The 22343-nt window shown below is 59.9% G+C and overlaps 1 protein-coding gene and 1 long non-coding RNA gene across 3 annotated transcripts in view; one reads left to right on the top strand and one right to left on the bottom strand.

The window, feature by feature from the left end:
* Positions 1-22343, top strand: part of NFIC (nuclear factor I C) — a 144286-nt gene that overhangs the window by 14300 nt on the left and 107643 nt on the right. The gene's annotated exons all lie outside the window — the stretch shown is intronic.
* LOC128828647 (uncharacterized) lies at positions 16923-19627 on the bottom strand. Its single transcript, XR_008443218.1, has 3 exons — positions 19279-19627; positions 18272-18323; positions 16923-17769 (listed from the first exon to the last, which is right to left on the bottom strand). It is a non-coding gene; the product is annotated as an uncharacterized LOC128828647 (long non-coding RNA).

The following is a 22343-nucleotide window of genomic DNA, read 5'->3' as shown; positions in this document are numbered from 1 at the left end:
GTTTGGCCCAAATCTCTGAGGACACTCGATTTTCCGGCCTCTGGTTTGCAGCGTCTCCTCCGGGCACTGGAGAGCGAGACTCCAACCCCCCAGCGATGGCAGCTGCAGTCACACAGGGGGACGGGAACCGAAAGCAGCAGGGGTCAGTTGGGAGCGGGAAGGGCAAAGGAAATACTTCCAAGCCCAGAGTAATGCTCCCCGCGGTGCCTCTTCCTGGGCGATGCCGGAGTGTCGGTAATGACCCACGCGCGCGGCTGCACGGCCGCGGGTTCGGGTGAGCAGCGAAACCCTCGGGGGACAGTTCCCCCACTGATCCTGCTCTCACTTTGTTCACACACGGGCTGAGCCGGACTCTTGGGTCTCCTGCCGTCAGCACGACTCCCGCAGCCAGGGCCACCAGCTCCCAGGCTACAAGCGTGTGTCTGTCGGCAGAGCCATCGTCCGCCCGCCCCCCAGCCCTACCGCTCCCGGCCTGGGTGCAAAAGGGGCCTGCAGCGTGTCTTGTAGAATTGCCCCAGGAGGTACTGGGTGTTGGTTACACCGAGGTGCTGGGGGTTATCAATCGCGACTTTCTGAGCCCGCTCTGTTGCTCCGAATTCTCTGCCTTTGCGCTTCTCTCTCAGCCTGAGATTTTCTCAGGCTTGGGCGGGTTCCTAGGTTGGGGAATCCCAGCGTTTAAGGCCAGAAGGAACCACCAGATCAGATCTCTCCCCTGTCTCAGCAGCCTGCTGGGATCCACTCAGAGACGCAGCGGCTAGCTTGTGGCTTGGATGGAGCCGGAGGTGTTCAGCGCCTCGCTGAACCAGGCTGATGGTGGCACCCGAGCCTCCCCAGGCACCAGTCATGGCGTTGGCTTTGATCTATACAGGCCCTTAAGGCTGGTCGGTGGGGCAGCAGGCTGGATCCAGGCCCCTGCTGTGCCCTGATAACCCCTATCGCCCGGGAGGCTCCCTAGAGCTGCGCGTTTGCAGGTGGAGGGCAGGAAGCCACCCTCAGCCCTGGAGTTCCCTTCCCTTGTGCCGACCTCCAGTCTCCCTCCCCAGGCCTCTGCCAGGAGGGGTCCTGCAGGGAGGGTCCGGTTGGCTTTGTTTTCTTTCCTGGGCCCCGGGGCGGGGAGCTTGGGGAGGGGGCTCTGTGCTGCTTTTTGGTTTGATGGCTTTGGACACCCTGAAACACGGAGAGAGGGGCTGGCATTCTGCCGGCCGCCAACCCACGAGCCGGGCGGTGCTGGCATCTGTGTGCACCCCGCATACTGAGACGGGCCGATGCATGTTACACCGGGGAGCAGGGAGCGCCTTGAAATTCCTTCCTAGGGCTTTGGAACAATGAAGGAAGCCGCTGGTCTCCTGACGGGCCACCCCGTCCGTTGTGCTGAGCCCGGTTCCGGCTGGCCCAGGAGGGTGTCACTGCGAGGATGAGTGAGAGCCATGCAGCTGCCTTCATCCATCCTCGCTCTGTCCCCTCCTCGCACCAAATTAACTCCTGCACGAAGTACGGGCTGGCCCGTCAGGAAAACAGCATCTTCCTTAGTTATTCCAAAGCCCTAGGAAGGAATTTCGAGGCGCTCCCTGCTCTCCGGTGTAACACAGATTGTGCCCATATTTGTGGCATGGAAAATACTGCGCCGAGGATTGATTTATTGATCAGCTGTTTCTCTAAAAGTGCATTAAACCATGGCTTCCCCGTCTCCTGCCAGTGTCCATCTGCAATTAGCGCTAAGGCCAAAATATCCGGTCGGTGTCTGAATTTGACCGTATTCGAGGCGGGGAGGGTGTAAAAGAAAAGTCAAACAAGCAAAACATTTTTTTATTCCACAACTGAAACCCAAAAATATTTGGCACCCAAAAATGGAAAAATGTTTGGTTTGGAGGCAATTTTTGCCCCCCTTTTAGTGGCTGAAAAGAGGGGGAAATATCCATTTTTGACAGACGCCCGCAAACCATTGATGAAAAATGTCTGGGAAACCTTTTCGTGAGTTTGTCTAAATTTTTCACAGCTCCAAAAACCATTTCCCGGCCAGCTTAGCCGGGGATCCTGCCCGGGTCCATCCTGTTCTTTTCCCGCCTGGCCACTGAGAGCCAGCTGATATTGTGGTAGGGAGTCTGTGGCTGATTTGGAGGGGGGGTGCCGCTCCCCACTGCCCCACACCTCTCCCATCTTTGCAGCAGCCGTGCCCCTGCGGCCTGGGAGGGTGACTTTGGTGGCTTGCCAGCTTTTCCTCGGTAGCCTCCAATCATGGCGTTTGCTGCAAAGCACTGGGATGAAACTCCAGATAAATCAGGGGACGGATGAGGTTTATCACCAGCGTTGCTTGGCTGGAGTTGGGACCTTCATGCCATCCCCCCCACTCCCTCCAATTCCCCTTCCTCCCCCCCAGGGTTAAGGAAAGTGAGACAGTGGAGAGAACTGTAATGTGAACTCTCTTGAGCACGGCTGTAAAATCTCCTCTAGTAACCTGTCTGCCTGGGCTAGAGTGCACCACGGGGTGCATACAAATGAAGCGGCGCTGCTGAAAAGTGCAGAGTAAAGGGTTTTTTGATGGAAGTGGCCGTGCATGCGAGATGGGTGTTGGAGAGAGTGTATGTGTCGGTGTGTTTCTGTGCCGGGAGGGGGGGGGCGTGCACGAGCGTGTACATGTGTGCAAGATGGCATGCTTGGGTGTGCGAGGCTGTGCGTGTGTGCACACGAGGAGCTGTGTGAGGGGGGAGGCAGAGGAGCGTGAGAATGCCTGGGCATACGCCGGTAGCAATGCGTGTGCGTGTAAATTAGTGAAAGGAAGGGGACGAGCCGACTAGTTGTGCGCAGGACTGGCCGTGTGGGTGTGCGAGATGGCTTGGTGATGAATGGGGCGGGGGGGCTGTAGGCTGCCCGCCCCGAATTCTCATAGCCGCTTGCCTTTGGGGGTCTCTGCTGCTGCCCAGGTCTAGGCCCAAGGGGTTCTCAGGCCAGAATTGCTTTGCTTGGCCCCTGCCTGCGAGGAGCTGGTGGGCCGGAATCGAGCCCTGGGGCAGCCCAGGAGAGGGAGCTGCGCGCCACGGGCTGGGGCGTTCTGACAATCCCAAGGATGACAAATCCCCACCCTCCAGTCGCATCCGGGAAGCTAGAGAGAGCTGTGCCTTGCCCTGGGTGATGATCAAAGGGGCCGGGAGTCACCGAACCAGGCATGTCTGAGCACAGCTGCTGGCTCCAAGCCCACCCCACCTTCCCGCTCCCCTCTCCAGAGAGTTGATTAAACAAATCTCTTTAATTGCACCCGGAGAAGAGTTTGTAGGAAAAGCAAGGGAAATCCCCCTGCTCCCCGCTCTGCCTTTCCTGGCTCTCAGGGATCAGCCACTTCCCAGCCTGGGCGTGCATTTTCTCCTCCTTGCCGTCTCTTTTTCCTCCGGCGTCTTACTGCAGCAGCCCTGAGTGCAGAGCCCTGTTGGGCTCTGAGCCGGACATGCAAAAAGCGAGAGACAGTCCCTGCCCTTCTGCCCAGGAAAGGCAAAGGAGGCGAGGAGACATGACTTGCAGAGCGTCGCACGGCAGGACAGTGGCAGAGCCAGGCTTAGCACCCCGCCGGGTACCCTCCCTGCTACACCGCTGGCCAACTTTGGGAGGATGAGCTCTGTACCCTGGGCCTCAGTGCTGAGGCCTTTGTGTTGCTTTGCGCGTAGATATATGACTGGGTTTAGCCTGTGAGGCCCCTCCCACCCCCAGCTTCCATCTTGGCTCAGGGGTCTCACCCCTCCAGTTCACTCCTGAATGAGGAACCGGCTGGGGCAGGGTGTGCCGTTCTGCCCCCTACTGGAGAGAATCAGCACTGTGTAGCTATGGGGCATAGTCCCTGGGCGCCTAACGCCTAGCGGAGACTCTTCTTTAGCTGCGGGGGTGGGGAGCGCATCCCGCATTGTGGAGCAGGATGAGTGGAGCTCTGTGCCTGCGGCCAGCGCAGGGTACAGCACATGGGGACAACGACGCAGCCGTTGATTGCGTACGGTGTCCTGTCCCGCAGCCTACAGTCCGGGTTGTCCTAGTGCTTTACGTCTGTCCGCCTCTAGACCTGCCCCTCTTTTTGCCAAGCCCCCGTGCCGCTGGAAACCCTTTGAACTAGAAGCCAGTTTGTGGCGCATGCTTGTAAAAGGAATACAAGCCCCGGCTGCGAGGCGGTTTAATCCACTCGCCAGGCCTGGCCTCTAACGACTGCCGCGCCTAATCAAGGAAGCTGATCGCCCGCTTAGGCTCTGGTGTGGGTCATTGCTAGCGACAGCTGCCCGCGCTGGAAATGAGCAGCGGCTAAGACGACACTCGAGCTGTCTGCAGAGCAGGCCCAAGGAGGCTCACACATGTTGTATCTGGAGACAGATGTCGAGGGAGAAGGGCTAGTTCTGACCCCACCGCCTTGGAACCAGTCCTCCTAGGCCAGACCCTGGGCCCTGCTCCAGCCGAGCAGCACTGGATCCCCGATTTAAGTCAGAGGAGAATTAGCCAGGCCCTGGCGTGTGTCTTCTAATACGTGCATTATGCCAGCCAGCCAGGGGGGCACTCGCTGTGCCACGGCCCGGGGGAGAGGTGCTGGTGCCAGCTGTGGAGTCTGTGCCCGGTGGGGAGGCTGACAAGGGAGTTGGGGTGGCGGTGCTAGGGAATCGCACGTTTCACGGACACATCTGCCGATGGGCGACTGCAGCGAAGGGCGGGCGGCTCTGGTTCAGTTCCATCCCGCCCCAGCTGAAGGTGGTGTCAGTTTCACTTTTGTTTCTCGCGAGTTGCGAGTCAGTTTCTCTTTTTCTTGGCTGCAGTGTTGGCTGGGGAACCCTTGGCCGTGGAGCTGTTGCTTGTCAAAAGGCTCTGTGGTGGGCTAAATTCTGGAGGAGCCGGTGCAGAGGACTCGCCGAGCTCAAGAAGGACCTAGGCCTTGTGGAATTTAAAGGGTCTATAAACCCCATGCGGGGCCCTTTGCCCACGGGTGAATTCCACATTTCCTTCCTGGGAGGCAATGGGCAACCGCTCCCTGGCAGATGTGGGGCTTGCTCCCATTGGAGCGACAAGCTCTGCGCCTGGCTTCCTGTACTGAATCCGGCTCTTCATGGTCAGCTGAGTCAGCGGCCCAGGAACATATGGGAGTCCTGCCCGGGACCCGCTTCGCCCTGGGCTCTGGGACTCACTAAGGCTCAAATTTCCCAAAGCTCCTATGTAACTTAGGAGCTAGGCTCCCGTTTTCAAAAGGGATATAGGCACATAAAGGCCAGATTGCCAAAGGGATTTAGGTGCTGATCAGGCCTAGTTGGATTCATAAACCCCCTAAGCAGGTGATTCAGGCACCTAAACCACTTAGGCACTTTTATAAACTCCACCTGGTACATAAACCCCTTGGGAAATCGGGCCCCGAGTCTCACAGAAAGTCAGTGGCTCCTAAGTCCTTTTAGGCACTTTTGAAAACGTTGCCTAAGCGGCCGCGGGCCCTTTAAGGACTTTCTGGAACGGAATGCCGATGTGTTTTTTCAGAGGCCTTGTTGATGAGGGTTCTAAAAATAGAGTCATACTGGGATCTTAATGGGACTTTGTGGGAAACCTGGAAACATTTTCTCATCCCTTTAAATGAGTCCAGATGCATTAGCAGTGACTGCAGCGCATCCTGAGGTAACGCCAGAGGAAGCAGGGACGCGTTTGAATTTCTCCTCTGACTGCAGCAGTAAAACCGTACAGAGCTGGGCCACGTCCTCCCCCGGGCTCTGCCCAGTGCCACGGCTGGTGGGGACACCGGGGCTTTAAACCTCGCCCCCTTTACTCTTGCTCCTGCTGGACATTATTGCAGCCTTGGAGCTAATTTACGTCCATCCCAGCGCTTCTAGGTGTCTGTTTCGGAGATGAGAAAAGCAGGAGCTCGGCAGCGCTTTGGCCGGGCCTTGGGCACGCTGCTCTCTGCCTGGAGTCACTGCTCCTTGTGCTGAGGTTGCTAGTGCAGCTGGTGGAGGTCAGTGCGCAGCATGTCCTGTCACTGCTGACCAGTGACCTGGGGGCAAGAGGCTCTGTAGCTCATTCCCGACCTCCCAAGCCAGCCACTCCGGGCCCATGGACACACCAGCCCACTCCACCCCAAAATCCTCCTGTATGCACCAAAGCAGGGACGTGCGCTAGGGGCTGCACGCCCATCCCTGCCCCAGAGAGCTGGCACTCCGCATGCACAGGCAGGGAGGAGGTGGGAGAGGAAAGGACTTGCCCACTGTCACCCCAGCAGAGCTGGGAACAGAGCCCCCCTCGGGTCCCGCTCACTAGATCGTGCTGGCTGCCCAGCCAAAAGCAAATCGGTTAGGGGAAAGGGGGGTCCTGTACCCCACCTCTCTCATCCCCCATTATCTAACGCCCTGCCCCGCCCCACACACGCTCACTCACACTCGCTCACTCTCACTCCCACACTCGCTCACTCTCACGCGCTAACACACACTCTCACCCACGCACACTCTCACTTGCTCATTCGCACACACTCACTCACTTTCTCACTCACTTGCTCACACTCGCTCACTCACTCTCACACACTCACTTGCTCACTCTCCCACACACTCCCACACACGCACTCACACTCACACTCGCTCACTCACTCACTCTCCTCATTCCCACACACTCACTCTCACACACTCGCTCACACACTCTCAGCCGATGGCTAGGGCTGTCTCAGGCCCGCCACCCTCCCACCTCCCTGCCTCGTGCCAGGCTGGGCTGCCGTTGGGGGGGTGCTTGGTAGGTACATTTCCCTATCTTATCAGTGACCTAGAGAGAGTTGTGATAAGGGCCGTGCAGCATGGGACCTGCTGATAACGCCCCAGTGCGACACTTCCCATGTCATGGACCTGTTATCTCCAGGCTTTCTACAGTCGCCTTCTGTCTTGAGCTGAGCTCGTCTGCAGCCGCCAGATTCCCCCTCCCAGTTTGAGGTGCCTGGCGTAGCCGGGATCCCCCTGCCCCCCTCCTACCCCCCAGGTGCATAAACAGCCCAAAGAGTGGCTAGCGGCGTGGGGATCTCAGATTTATCGGCTGGGCCTATCACTGGGGCTGGTTCCCGCACAGCTCAAAGGTAGTGTAGATGGGACCCATCTCCCAGCTGAAACCCTGGGCGGGGCAAGGCAGCCTTCTGAAAAGTGGCCTCTAGTGATGGATGCCTGAGTTGCCAGCGGCCTGTCCGCTCCCCTAACTGGTGACCACTTCTGACCATTTTGACTCACGGCCTTGGCCATGGCCCTTGGGCAGGTCACGCCCCCCCCCAGGGCCTGTCTTTCCCCTCCCACCCTGTGCCTGCCTTGTCTGGAAGCTCCTTGGGGCAGACTGCTCAGGACGTGTGTGGCCAGCAGCCGGCACACCAGGGCCCTGCTCCCTTTGCTAGAGCACAAGCGAAGGCGAGAGTAGTGAGCACACTCCGCCTACGTCCCGGCTGCACGTCCGTCCCAGGAGTCCTGACTCGAGTATAGCCAGAGCCGGTCCCGGGCCAAGGGCTCACGGCTCTAGCGCTCAGGATAAATCTCAGTGCCATGGTCGCTGCGAATGCCCCTTGTGCTGGGGTTACTGCAGCTGTCAAATGCTACGCTCTGTTTCATCAGGGTGCCTGGGGGCTGAGCTCGACCCAGGGGCTGTGTCCTCGTTGGATGGCTTTAGCAATGGCTCCTGTAGCAGCTAGGAATAGGGAGGTATCCCACGAGGGATCCCCTATCTGCTTACTGGGGCGTTCTTCCCACTCCCGCTGAAGCTTCTGGTTGCGATCATATCACAGCCAGGATTGTGGGTTAGCTGCGCCGGGTCTGATCTGCGCTGGCAGGGCCTGGGGCCCGAAGAGCCTACAGCTCCTGCCCCAGGCTGTGGGGAGAAAGCCAGAGACTCCCCGGGGAAATGTCGAGACGTCGGGTTTCACTTCGTTTGGATGCAGACCCATGACCACCCTGACACTGGGCCTGTGTGGCCCAAAGGGGTCCCTGAAGTTAACCTTGATGGACCATCCGTGTCCCCGTAATAGGCGAGTTCTGCCTGGTTCGCCCTGGGTATCCCCTGGGGTCGCAGCCCCCAGTGTTTCTCTCCGTTTGTGCCTCGTCCCTGCGGTGCCTGGTGACCCTTGGCTGACGGAGAAGGGTGCTGGGAGGCTGCTTCTGCAGTAAGTTCGTCTTGTTCAGGAGTGAAATGTGGGCTGCATATAAACAAGTGCATCCGGCTGGCTGTGTGTCTGAGAGCAGGCTCTAATCTGCAGCCCTCGCTCACAGGATCAGGCCCCTCGCGTACCCTCTGTGCCTTTCACGCTCCTCCACCCTCTCCTTCTCCTCCTGTGCCGCCTGCAGCACTGCGGGGTTTGATGGACTGCACCTTTCAAGGGAGTCCCACGTCAACTCTCGCTTTGCAGCGCCACGGAATTTTCCACCCTAATGGAAGTCCCGGCTCATAACCCTGTGAAAGTGTTCCCGCTGACGGTGCGCAAACCCTCAGCCAGGCAGAATTCAACTGCTTGGCCCATCCCCCCGGCCTCCCAAGCCAGCCAGTGATCACGGGCAGGGTGAGGTGGAATGGGGGGGCCTGGGATGTTTCAACACGGGCCCGGAGTCTTTTCCATGTTGCTGTAACGTTAATTTCCCCTCAATCTCACAGCCTGGGAAATCCGTGCAGCTAATCCAGGCAAATGGCCCCTTGTAGAAATCCCAGTGGGGTCCATTAGAATCCCCTAGCTGGCCTGTGGCCTCTACTGGTGCTACTGGCCTTGGCTGGCTTCTGCTAGAGAAAGAGGAGCTCGGGGGGGTGGACCGAGAGACCCCTGGTTCTCTGCCAAAGTCCAGCTGCCACTAGGAGCTTGCTGAGTATTTTCAGGTGGCTGGTCTTTCTACGGAGGCAGTCTGGCTCAGTGGCTAGCGCGCTGAGCCGCGACTCCGGAGAGCTGAGCTCTGTCCCTGACTCTGCCACCGACATGTTGTGTGACTGTGGACAGGTCACTTCCCCTCTCTCACTTTGGCTGACTGCCTGGTGAGGCCGTAAGTTGTTCAGCGCAGGGCCTGCCCCTCGCTGTGGGTCTGTGCAGTGCCCGGTGATCTAAGCAGTAACACCCCTTTCCAGGACAGCGGGGTGGTGAGAGATTAAAATAGGGTGCCGAGAGCAGGAACAGATTTACTGGGGTGTCAAGTCCCTGCTCCGTGCCTCAGTTTCCCCACCAGGCATAGCAGCACTGACCGGCTAGTGTTTGCGAAGTGCTGCCCTCCCTCCCCCAGCTGCAGGTGAGATCGGTGGGGCTGTGAGGGTGGCTAGTGCTGCCCCATGCCCTGGATGGCTCAGGGATGGAGCCTGCCCCACTCAGCACACCCCTGAGTGAATTGGTGGCTCCTCCCGGTAGGGTGACCAGATGTCCCAATTTTATAGGGACAGTCTCGATTTTTGGGTCTTTTTCTTATATAGGCCCCTATTACCCCCACTCCCTGTCCTGATTTTTCACATTTGCTGTCTGGTCACCCTACCTCCCGGTCAGTTTCCTCTGGTCCCCGAGGGCGTTGTTACAGGGTGGCTGGAGCGATGGGCTGCTGGCGGGTTCTGTTACGTCTGCTGGGGGGCCCTAGCAATGCTGAGAGGAATCTTCGGTTCTCCCCAAGCTCTGATGATGGATCTGGGCTGACTGGGCCTTCGGGAGTAGAGGGGGGGAGCTGGGCTCTGAATCTGATCTTCTCTCATCAGTCAGGTCCAGGGGGTAGGTTTGGCCTGGTGCCCAGGATGGCTCCGAACCCAAACTCCTCCAAGGTGGAGGTGGCTCCAGGGCTCCGATCTGGCCCCGTTTTTCGTTCAGTCTCTGCCTCTGAGCCGTGTATAGCCAATGCGTAATTCTATTGGTTCGGTAGCCCCTGGCGGGGGTACTGAACTGTGTCCCTGCAGTCCGGCCTGGGGGAAGGCAGAGCAGCCCAGCCTAGTGGAGACGCGATTGCATGAAAACTTATTTGATCCTTGCAGGGTCCCGTCCCCCCCACTGGCCTCGGTCTTTAAGCTTCCAGGCTGGATGGGTTCAGAAAGTCAGCATGATACTGGGCCCAAGTTTGCCCTGTAGGCTTCTGCGAACCAGGGTCTGCTTCTGACTCTGCCACTGACACGTTTTGTGTCCTCGGGCAACTCACTTAATCCTGCTGTGAAACAGGGCCCGTGATGTGATCCCTGCTCAGCGTGGTGAATGGCTTTAAGATTGTGAGCTGGAGAGCACTGGCGAAGACCCTCTGCAGACAGGCTAAAAGGTGTGTCTGGGCCCTAGACCACTCCTGTTTGTATGTGCGTGGCCATCCATGCCAACCTTTGTAAACATGTTCGCTCGCTCCAGGTTGCGCCAGGTAAATCTCTCTTGTGTGGACAAACCTCTCAGGTGTTATTAGGGGTGAAAAGTTCCCCGTGATTCTTCTCTGGCTGATCCAAAACTCCAGCCCTCCAAAGCGTTCAGGGTCTCCAAAACTCTTCAGAAAGGTCATGTTGCCACCCTGGGTAGTCAAGACCCCCGAGACCAGCCTTCAGATCAGGAGAGTGGCTTCAAAATTGTGAGATATTTTGAAAAAGAATCCATTTGGGGCTCTTTTTATTTGGATTTTGAGCCTTTAGATCACACTCAGGTCCCGCTTTCCAGCTTTTCTCTCCAACCACAAGGGCTAGAAAGTTGAGAATCACAGGCTTCCAGGAGCTGGGGCTTTAATGAAAACACAGCCTACTGTGAGAGTCACAATAACATGGCGAGAGTTATCAGCGCTGCCAGTGGAGGGTTACACCTCCTCCAACAAGCACATTGGCTCTTCCACCCTGGAGGGCTTGGAAAGCAGATAGCCAGTGCCAGTTCAATTCACATTCCCAGGCGGCAATGCAGTGCCACGTGGCACCACCGGCATGGCGTGAGATCTGTAGCTACGTAGTGGTTTTGCTGTTTGCGAACTGCACGGTTAAGTGTCTAGGAAATGACTCTTGGCAGAGGATGGCTGCCATTTTCTGAGGCCAAGTGGATACAGCGTGGTACGGAACAGATGCGCACGCACACACTGTGCTCGCTCTCTGTCTCTCACACAGAGACTTTACTTTTGTTCTTTCTTGGCTTAGACCCTGCCCCTGTCATCAGGATATGCAGGAAGTCAGCATGTGCTTTTAGTTTGAACAGGAACAACAAAATAAGAAAGAAGAAAAGTAAAGTCTCCTAGAGAGACTGCGCAAGAGCGCTAAGTGCTGTGTAACACGTCGCCCCCCCCCTCCCGTGCCTCAGTGTCCCCATCTGATGCTTCCTTGTAAAGGGCTTTGGTGGAAAGTGCTAAACGTGGGCTGAGTATGGCTTGAAGTGGAAGGAATCTTGACAAAGAATTGAGTGAGGCTGTGTGACCGAAACCTTCCTGGAGGCAACAGTCACCCCTTCCTCGCTAGAACCCTATTGCCTGAGGATGCCCTGCCATGCTGATTAACCCGCCTTCACATAGCTCCCCAGATTTCAGATGGGGAAACTGAGACACAGATAGGTGTAGCAATTAGCCCAGGGTCACCCAGCAGAGCTGGGGACAGAGCTCCGGACTCCTAATTCCCCAGCGTGTGCTCCTCCCATTAGGCCGCACTTCCTCCGCTCTACTGGGAGCTCAGCAGTTGGGCCTGCCCGAGGCTCTGTGCACAGGTGTCCTCCCGCCTCCCCACCAGGCCGCTGGAGCGCGGTGGCTGCGTGCGTCACCAGGACGTGCTGATCCGCCGCGGATATTCTTTGTCCCGGGGACTCAGCATCTCCTCCCTCCCGGGGCCGTGAACTTTTCACCTCCCGATCTAGGGACAGGAAGGCTGTCGGCTTGAGCCAGCCAATCCTCTCGCCACGTTACCAACTCCCCTGCAAAAGGCCTTGGTTATTTTTAACCAGTGACTAGCGCCTTCTGCCTGCCCTGGATTCCCAGTGCAGAAACCACCCGCGGGGGGGGGGGGGGGGGGGGACTGCGTGCGTGGGGGGAGCACTGGATCCCGGCCCCACAGCCTGGGGGGTGGGGATGGGGAGCTGGGTTCTCGGGGTGCGTCTACACGGCAGTAAAACACCTGCGGCCGGCCCGTATCGGCAGACGCAGGCTTGGGAGGCTCGGGCTCCGGGGCTGTAAAACTGCAGGGGGGGCCCAGTGCCCGGGCTCCAGTGTCCAAGCTGTTGGTGAGTGCCCAGGCCCTGGTGCTCAGTGCACGGGCGCTGGGAAACAGGCAGGCTTGGCCCCTGCTCTGCCATCGCAGGTGTGTTGGGGGAGGTGCTGCTCGTGTGCGGGGGGGAGGGGTGGGGGGTCTGTGTCTGTGTGGGTTGGGTGGGGGGGTGAATCCAGGTCTTCCGGGGCTGCGTGTTTCAGGGGGCGCTGTCTATTTCCGGGGAAGTCGTCTGTTCTCAGGGGTGCCTGATACTGGGGGGCTCGTGGGATCGCACCGGGGGCACAGGACTCTGACTCTGTCCCTGATGGGTCTCCCTGCTGCTCCCCGATGGTGGTACGGGGGATCCCCCATTCTTGGGCTGAAGGGCTATCTCTGCCTGGCAGCAATGGGCCGCCGTGGGCACAACCCCCCAGATCGCAGCCTTGCCGTTCTACTGGTAAATAAACCCCCTTGCTGCCAGGCCCCCCGCCCCGTAACCCTGTGGGGCTGGCTGGGCTCCTGATCCCCCCACGCCTCCTTGGGCTTTGCCACCTCATCCCCAAACACCGGGAGAGCCCTCCCCCCCCCCCCCCCCCCCCCCCGAGCTGGAACAAGGCACAATGGGACAATCACTGCAGCCAGGCCGATCCCTTCTCTCTCCAGTGGGGAGTCAGGGGTCAACTGCTCATCCAGTCCCGCCCCCCCGCACACCTCTCCCTCCCGCCCATACACACTCCACTGTCCCCTCCATCGGCCCATCCACCCCCCATACCTCTCCCTCCCTCCCTCCCTCCCTCCCATACACACCCCACTGTCCCCTCCATCGGCCCATCCACCCCCCATACCTCTCCCTGCCTCCCTCCCATACACACCCCACTGTCCCCTCCATCGGCCCATCCACCCCCCATACCTCTCCCTGCCACCCTCCCATACACACCCCACTGTCCCTTCCATCGGCCCATCCACCCCCCATACCTCTCCCTCCCTCCCTCCCATACACACCCCACTGTCCCCTCCATCGGCCCATCCACCCCCCGTACCTCTCCCTCCCTCCCTCCCATACACACCCCACTGTCCCCTCCATTGGCCCATCCTCCCCCCATACCTCTCCCTGCCACCCTCCCATACACACCCCACTGTCCCCTCCATCGGCCCATCCACCCCCCGTACCTCTCCCTCCCTCCCTCCCATACACACCCCACTGTCCCCTCCATCGGCCCATCCACCCCCCGTACCTCTCCCTCCCTCCCTCCCTCCCTCCCTCCCTCCCATACACACCCCACTGTCCCCTCCATCGGCCCATCCACCCCCCATACCTCTCCCTCCCTCCCTCCCTCCCTCCCATACACACCCCACTGTCCCCTCCATCGGCCCATCCACCCCCCATACCTCTCCCTGCCTCCCTCCCATACACACCCCACTGTCCCCTCCATCGGCCCATCCACCCCCCATACCTCTCCCTGCCACCCTCCCATACACACCCCACTGTCCCTTCCATCGGCCCATCCACCCCCCATACCTCTCCCTCCCTCCCTCCCATACACACCCCACTGTCCCCTCCATCGGCCCATCCACCCCCCGTACCTCTCCCTCCCTCCCTCCCATACACACCCCACTGTCCCCTCCATCGGCCCATCCTCCCCCCATACCTCTCCCTGCCACCCTCCCATACACACCCCACTGTCCCCTCCATCGGCCCATCCACCCCCCGTACCTCTCCCTCCCTCCCTCCCATACACACCCCACTGTCCCCTCCATCGGCCCATCCACCCCCCGTACCTCTCCCTCCCTCCCTCCCATACACACCCCACTGTCCCCTCCATCGGCCCATCCACCCCCCGTACCTCTCCCTCCCTCCCTCCCTCCCTCCCTCCCTCCCATACACACCCCACTGTCCCCTCCATCGGCCCATCCACCCCCCATACCTCTCCCTCCCGCCCTCCCATACACACCCCACTGTCCCCTCCATCGGCCCATCCACCCCCCGTACCTCTCCCTCCCTCCCTCCCATACACACCCCACTGTCCCCTCCATCAGCCCATCCACCCCCCGTACCTCTCCCTCCCTCCCTCCCATACACACCCCACTGTCCCCTCCATCGGCCCATCCACCCCCCATACCTCTCCCTCCCTCCCTCCCATACACACCCCACTGTCCCGTCCATCGGCTCATCCACCCCCCATACCTCTCCCTCCCTCCCTCCCTCCCTCCCATACACACCCCACTGTCCCCTCCATCGGCCCATCCACCCCCCATACCTCTCCCTCCCTCCCTCCCATACACACCCCACTGTCCCCTCCATCGGCCCATCCACCCCCCCATACCTCTCCCTGCCACCCTCCCTCCCATACACACCCCACTGTCCCCTCCATCGGCCCATCCACCCCCCATACCTCTCCCTCCCTCCCTCCCTCCCATACACACCCCACTGTCCCCTCCATCGGCCCATCCACCCATGCGTATGCCACCACTGCAGAGTTAGGTCAGACAAGAGCAGGAAGAATGGTCAAGGGCCTGGAGAATCTCCCCCATGAGGAGACAATTGAAAAGATGGGGATTGTAACATTAGAGGGGAGACGGATGGTGATAAAAGGCTAGGAGACACTGTGGAACTCCCTGCCACATGAAGTCTTTGATGACAAGAACTTAGCAAGATTCCAAGAGGGACTGGACACTGCTAAGGCTAACGAGACTGTCCAGGGTTATAACTGTGAATGGTACGGAAACGCCGGAGGAAATAAACCTCAGACTTTGGGGCTTAAAACAATCGCTGGCTACTAGAGAGTAGCCGGGGACGGGTTAGCCGACACCTGCCTCCTGGGGCATTCTCACACCTTCCTCTGAAGCAGCTGGTGCTGAGACAGGAGGCTGCTGAGATGGACCTCGGGTCTGAGCTGCTGTGGCCTTGCGATGTTCTGTCCGACCTGACTGAGCGATTCGCCTGCGGCCCCACGCTCCGTCTGTCGCATTTCGAACACTCCTAGTGCTTGGTCTGGCAGCCTGCATCTGCCCCGGCAGCGAGCATGGCCTCCCACTGGCGCTGGCTCTAGTGTAGATGGGTGTTGCCTCAGAGGTTTTCACCCCCATGCTCACGGTCCCCAGGCTGCGCTGAGCTCGGGGCGTGGCTCCCGGGCTGCGGTTCATGCTGTATCCTAGGATCTCCAAGCACTTTCCAGTCATTAGCTAAGGAACTTCATCTCACCCCTGCAGGGGGCGTAATAGGGATCTCTGGCTCGTGTGTCTGCTGCCTCAGTTTCCCTCTCTTGGCTCGCCGCTGAATGCACACACACGGGGTGCAGATAACATCCCCTCTTAGGGACTGGGTTCGAGATGCAGCTCGAGGAGGCCCCAAATAGTCCATTTCTTATGCCCTTGAGGCTTAACCCTTTTGCCCCCTTGGTCGCCGGCACCTCAATGGCCACTACCCTAAACAACCTCCCCTGCCCCCAGCAGGGTCTCACAGCCTGTCGCCCCCTGCTTGACTCTCCGGGTCTCCTCCCAGGGTGCAGGGGGCTGTGCACCTTCCGGGGTTCTGTCCGCCCTCTGCCAGCTGAACCCCGAACCTCTCCTGCTGCTGCCCAGGCCTGGGAGCTGCTATCTGGTTAGGTCTGTGTTTGCTCCCAGTCATGTGCCCTGAGACCCCAGCACCCAGCTGGAGAGGACCAGGACCGGTGGCAGATGCCCTGGGGTGTGTCAGATGTCCAGGGACCAGCCCTCTGTGACAGGGCCTCTCATCATCCTTGTTCTACAAGGGGAAACTGAGGCAGGGAGGCTGGTCGATGTGCCCACCGTCTCACAGGGTGGGAGATGGGACCAGAACCCAGGAGTCCGAAGACCCTGCTCCACTATGCTCACACACAGGCCACAGTCCCCTCCCAGAGCTGGGAACAGTGCAACATGCCAGCTGAACCGCAACCCAGGGGCAAGCTCTGTAGGTGCTTCACAGCTCGGCCATGCTGGCCCCAGCCCAGGATCCACACAGGCACCCAGTGAGGCACAGGGTGTGTTCCTAGGACTGGCAGGCCGGGGACGATTGCAGAGAGCCTGGGTACAACGGCGTAACCAGTTACACTTGCAGTGAGTGACAGCGGTGGGGTCCGGCCCTCGGGCCTGGGGACCCCACTCCAGTTCAGTGCTCCCAGGTTCCAGGCTCAGTTAGCGTCTCTCGTTGGGGTCCCCCCACCCTGGCTCCAGGCCCAGCCGCTGCTGTTCCCCCGTAAGTCCCACACAGACCTGCGCCCGGCCCGGGGCTCTGTCCACAGCTCCCCGCTGCCGGGCCGGGCGCCCTGCTGCTCCCGACCCAACTGCCCTGCAGCTTCTGCTTTGCCAGGTAGGGGGCAGCCGTTCCCAAAGGGAGCTCGGCCGCCTCCTGGGTCGGGATCACAATAGAACCCAGGAGTCCTGGGACCCTGACTCCATGATGCTAACCACTCCCCTAGCAGAGCAGTGACTAGAACCCAGGGCCCGCTCTAACCACTGGGCCCCACTCCTTCCCCTTGTAGTAGGGGCGCTGTGAGGTCCAAGCTGTCCCCTCATGCATTCCCTGCAGCGCGGGATGCAGAGACATGTTGTCACGAACTCACAGATCGTGACCACTCTTGGCCCCGTGCGGTCCGTGGGGGGTGCCCCTTTCAGTGAGACAGTCCTTCTCGGGGGTCCACTCTCTCTCGGGGTCAGGCCCCTCCACCTCCTGGAGCCGCACCTCTCTGAGCCTTAGCACGCCTGTCTCTCGCCGTGGGCCCCCTCAGGGAGTCCACTCGCTCTGGACCCCCTGGGCCTCCACCCCCAGAAGGGGACGATGCAACCCTGTTCTCTAGACCGGAGTGACTCTCAGACAGCATAAAACAGGAGGATTTATTGAGAGTTGAACACAGCACAGGAAACTCTCAGGCCTGGCCTCCCCAGCCCAGCACATCCCAGTCTCTCTGCATCCAGGTGGGCTCTGCCTGCTCCCCCTCTCCAGCCCAGAGCCCCCCTGCTCCCACCTGGGCCTCTGAGATCACCAGCCCCAGGCCCTGCCTCTGTCCATTGTCTTCTCTCCAGGTAAACAGGGTCGTAAAGCGGGGCCTCCTCTCCTCGCTTCTGTCCTCTGGCTGGAACCGGCTGGTTAGGTCACTGGGTCCTCACTCTGCAGCCCATTGTCCACCCACTGGCCAGAACCAGCTGCGTCTCCTCAGCTGGGCCTCCGGGTCGGGGTCTCAGGTCACTGGTCGCTGGGGTGTCCATCCTCCAGGCCATTGGCTGGGGTCCCAAGTTCCCTCTCCGGTCCTCTGCAAAACACACTCCCTCTCCCCTCACCTCGTTAAACCAGTAATACCCAGGGAAACTGAGTCCCACCCCCTCCGCATGCAAACCATTGAAACCCCACCGAAAACAAGGAAAAAACAAGAAAATCCCCCACTTCGTCACACATGTACAGTGAGAGGAGACCAGACAGCAGCTCTATGGTGATGACCAAGCTCTCCTCTCTCCTCTGGGATTTCCATGCAGGGGGCTGCTTTGAGCCCAGTCAGCCCTGCTCTTGTTCAGGGGCTGCGTGTGGTGCCCATGCCCCCCTCCCTGCCCTGTGTTACTTTGTTCAAACTTAAACCCCTCGGTGCAGAGGTCTCTGGGGGGGTGCAACTGGCTGGTTCCATGCCTGGCTCTCTCACGCCTTCCCGCGCCTACGTCCCGTGCCAGTGCCTGTGAAGAAAGTGGCAGCAATGCCAGGAATCCAATCTCGGAGCAAAGTGGACCAGACCGAGAGCCCCCAGCAGCCTGCAGAGATGAAGCAGGGGGCGGCACTGGACGATCTAGGGGCATCTGGGCCTTTGGCAAATTTTGTCAAGTGTCACAAAACATTTGCCCTTGGTCTAAGCCCCCCGGGAGATCTCAGCTTGAAAAGCCACTGGGCCACCACTTGGCAGTCCTTGGACTTTCTCACCTCCCATGCCGGGGCTGCCCCAAGGTGGCTGGCGCGATGGGCTACTGGGCTGGGCCCCACCCACTGCACATATCTCTTTGGGTGAAGGCATTTCCATGTGCTGCATCTCCCCTTCTCGCTGGCTGCAGCCCCCCTGCCCCGCTCTCCCCTCTGTGACTCTGGCCTCTGGCACCAGGTAGACAGCACGGTGCTGTGGAGAGAGGCTGTGGGCTGGGGAATCAGGACACCTGGCTTCCAGTCCTGCCTCTCCTGCAGACTTACTTGAATAGCCTTGGCCTGGTTTCGCCGCATCACCATGCCTCAGTTTCCCCACCTGTAAAGCAGAGGCAGCAGTGCTGTGAGGCCTGTGTGTAGAAGGCAGTGTTTAAGGATTAAACATTTCGATCCATTCTGTGCTCTCCTTCCACCCTTGGTGTCCCCTGCAGATGCCCGGGTTGGACCGACACCAAAGAAATGCCAGACAAAAGGCTCTGAAGCAACTAACTGAGAGTCAGGCTGAATGTCCGGGTTCCTGTAGCTGGTGCAGCAAGGAGCAGTGTGCTAGAAAAGAACAGGGACCCGGGTCCAGAAGCCGCAGCTGGCGAACCGAGGTTCAAACCCCCAAGGAAGCACTGTGAATTCCTGTCTGAAGCGTCTGGGATGGTTGTGTTTTTCCAAACCCTAAGAGCAGCTCTTCGCTCTTCCATCTCAGAGGAAGGGGAAACGACAACAAGCGAGAACAAACGAAAAACCCTTCCCCAATCCTGAGTGACTGAGAGCACGGTGTGCATCTCCTCTGTATCACACTGCAGCAGCCCTGAGAACAAGATGGCTGCTGTGCTCCTCATGCAAGGGAGAGCGCCTGGAAATGTAAAGGTCTGGTACACAAAACAACTCCCAGCTGTGAACCCTCCTCGTTCAGCCGCCCAGCACGTCCCATGCACAGAAGGCTCTGGCTGCAGTGAGACTGTCTCTGGGTTTTGCAGTCAAATGAGCCAGGCTCTGTGATACAACCACACGTCTGGTTCTATCTGATCTGGACTCAGAGACGAGCCATCTCCTGCCTCCGTCTCTGGGTATTTATCTGGTGTCCCATTACCTGAGCACCTTGAGATCTTTCATCTAGGTATCCTCACAGCACCGCTCTGAGGCCATGAGCCTTTCACAGATGGGGAATCTGAGGCATGGTGCCACTAAGTGACCTGCCCCGGGTCACACAGGGAGTTGGTTACAGGAAGTGTAACTAGGTCTCTGGCTAGCTCCCTAACCACTAGACAGTCTTTCCTCACCTGTCCCTTCCTTATGGCTGCCCAATGACGTTGGGGGCCCCCTGCCCTCCATGGAGATGCAGGCCGGAGACTCAATACGCTTCCCTCAGCCAGCGGAGCGGAAAGAGGCTAAGACAGAGCAAGGTGCTCGGGGGCAAAGGGAGACTTTGGCAAACAACCACAGCAGCGCGTGGAGCAGCCGGCAGCCGCTCCCCAGCTGTTTCCTGCGATTCCCAGGGAGCCCAGGACCTTTGGCTGCACTGCAGGGATATTCGGTTTCACGGTCATGCTCCAGCCCCAGAGCCCAAGCGAGGAAGGGTCGTTTCCCCCTCCCGGCTGGCGTACTCGGCCCGCTCCTCGCTGCCTTCCAGGCCCCGAACAGCCGGGACTCCCTTGCTCCAAACATGGAGCAGGCAGAGCCCAGCCCGCGGTCACAGGTACAGATGGTGCCAAAAAACGGAGAGCCAAGCCTCCAAGGGAGGGGCGTTCCCAGAGCCACTTTGGCACGGCCGCGCCTTGGGCAGAGCTGTGCAGGGGACCTGCGCCCCTGGAGACGTTACCAGCACCCTGAGCTGACGAAAATCGCGTGTTCCTTTGGAATCCAGGTGTCAGGCCCGGGGGCTGCTGCCCCGGAGTCACCCCGCAGCAGGGGCACTGGGGCTCTTCACAGACCTTTTCTTCCGTTCTCTCGGCCTCCGTCCGTCGTGTGCCCTGTGCAGGTGGGCAAGCCAACACCTCCTCAGGCCTCCGGCTGCTCGTCTTGTCTCAGCCACCCGCCCACTCAAGCCGGCCGGGTTTGCCCGCTGGCAGAGCCGAGGCCCGTTGAAGTCAATGGGAGGCCACCCCGGGCCCTCTGGCCAGAGCCCATGGGGGCAGCGTGCTCAGGAGTGGGTCTGTCAGGACAAGCGGGAGGCCCAGGTTGTTCCTCGCTCATCTTGCACAGCCCCGGGGCTTCCCAGTGCAGCCCACCACAGGCGCGGAAGGGACGTGCCAGGATCGCAGGCTGGGATTAAGGGGTCGGCTGCCTTTGCCCCACCAGCCAGCCTCTTGCCGAGCCCAGCTGGGAGCAGCCTCTCCAGGAAGCTGCCTGGGGCAGAGGCGTCTCAGAGGATCGTTTGCAGAGGCTGTGACGGACACGCTCTGATGTGCAGCCTAGCACACTCCCAAGCACTAGGGAGGAGTCCAGAGACCCGCCTGTCATATATTGAGATCAGATGGTAAACTGCTTGGAACAGGCATTGTCTTTTCATTGCACCGGGCACGGTGGAGGCTGGGCAGGATCAGGGCAAGGGACTGTGTTTGTTCTGTGTCTGTACAGCGCCTAGCGCAGTGGGGGCTGGGTGGGGCAGGGACTGTGTTCTGTGTCTGTACAGCGCCTAGCACGGTGGGGGCAGGGTCGGGGCAGGGACTGTGTTTGCTCTGTGTCTGTACAGCGCCTAGCGCGGTGGGGGCAGGGTCGGGGCAGGGACCGTGTTTGTTCTGTGTCTGTACAGCGCTTAGCGCGGTGGGGGCAGGGACTGTGTTTGCTCTGTGTCTGTACAGCGCCTAGCGCAGTGGGGGCTGGGTGGGGCAGGGACTGTGTTTGCTCTGTGTCTGTACAGCGCCTAGTGCGATGGGGGCAGGGTCGGGGCAGGGCCGTGTTTGTTCTGTGTCTGTACAGCGCCTAGCGCGATGGGGGCAGGGTCGGGGCAGGGCCGTGTTTGTTCTGTGTCTGTACAGCGCCTAGCGCGGTGGGGGCAGGGTCAGGGCTGGGGCTGCTGTGCACTACCACAGTCCAAATTAGTAGCACTAATTAATCATCTGCCCTCACTTGCACTGTGTAGGGGCCTGAGGCGCAGAGGCTCTGGGCAACAGGAACTGCCAGAGACCTCTCAGGATCAGGCCCTGCATAACAGGGGGATAAGACCCAGGGATAAGTGCAAAGTTACCGTTAAATAGTAGTTAATTCCACCTCCTAGCTATGGCAGCCGTGGCCCCGTCTGCGCTGTCGCTGGTACCCATTGGTGCCCCGTAGCTATGGCAGCCATGCCCACTTCCCACGACCTCACACGGACCCCTGCATTTGGAGACCCCTTTACTGCAGTGGATGAAACCCCAACCCCAGCCCCTCACAGCTGGTGCTACCAGCTAGCACCTTTCGATTGCATTCTGCTCACCGGAGGGTTCGCTGCGCTGACCTGAGTGATTATGCGGCAGCACGCCTGGTGCTGATACTACATGTTCCACCCCAGAGGCAGCTGCAATTGAGTGATTCCTGCTTAGTTATAGTTGGTGAAGGCTGCTCCGGTGCCCTCGGTCACCCCCTGAACCATACCGGGGGGAGGCAGGGAGGTGCATTTTGTCCTGTTCGTCTGGTTGAGTTCTAAGTTGGCAGGGACTCTGAATTCAGTGACACCCGCGGAGCCGGGGCCCCGTGCGCCATCCAGCCAGCGGAGATCACAGCCCAGAACAAGCATTTCACAGGAGCTGAGCCTTATCCGCTCTGGAGGTGCAGGCTGGGCGGCGTCTGTGCCAGGCTGACTGCCCAGCCCTGGTGGACTCTGATGCCCTGCTCTGCCCGCTCAGGTTGCACTACAGCCGGGCGCTGACTCTGCACCCCATGGCCCCGTTTTGCCTCCTGGGGTCCTAGGGGGACGCTCAGACTCTCTGCTGAGGCTGCCAGCAAGCAGTGGGGGGGAGGGCTAATTGCTCCTATTTGTGTGCTCCCCTGGGCAGGGCTCAGGCCTGTAGGCTGCAAGGAAGGGGCCAAGCCCCCCCTAGATCCCAGCAGAGGCTCTGGGAGGGGGGAAGGTCACTCTCCGTGACCAGCGTTTCTCTCCCCTGAAGGCCCGATGGTCAGGGCAAAGCTCCCCCGCCAGGAGGCTGCTGCATTCAGGGAGCACATGTCCAAAGCCAGTGACGCTCTGGCGTGACCCACAGCACCAGGCTCCCTCCTCCTCCCCCCATGGGCCCAGCTGCAGCAGCCGTGGCCAGACGCTGGTCTGTGTGGTTACTGGAGTCATCCTTAGCAGCCCCATTGCCGTACAGCCCCACGGACTCGCTGTACTTATCTCCCCACCCCGGCACCTGCATTTAACCTTCACTCC

Source organism: Malaclemys terrapin, chromosome 24 (genome assembly GCF_027887155.1).
Source record: "Malaclemys terrapin pileata isolate rMalTer1 chromosome 24, rMalTer1.hap1, whole genome shotgun sequence".
Taxonomy (NCBI): Eukaryota; Metazoa; Chordata; order Testudines; family Emydidae; genus Malaclemys; species Malaclemys terrapin.
The sequence above is the reverse complement of the archived record's forward strand: the minus strand, read 5'-3'. Positions and strand labels throughout refer to the sequence as shown.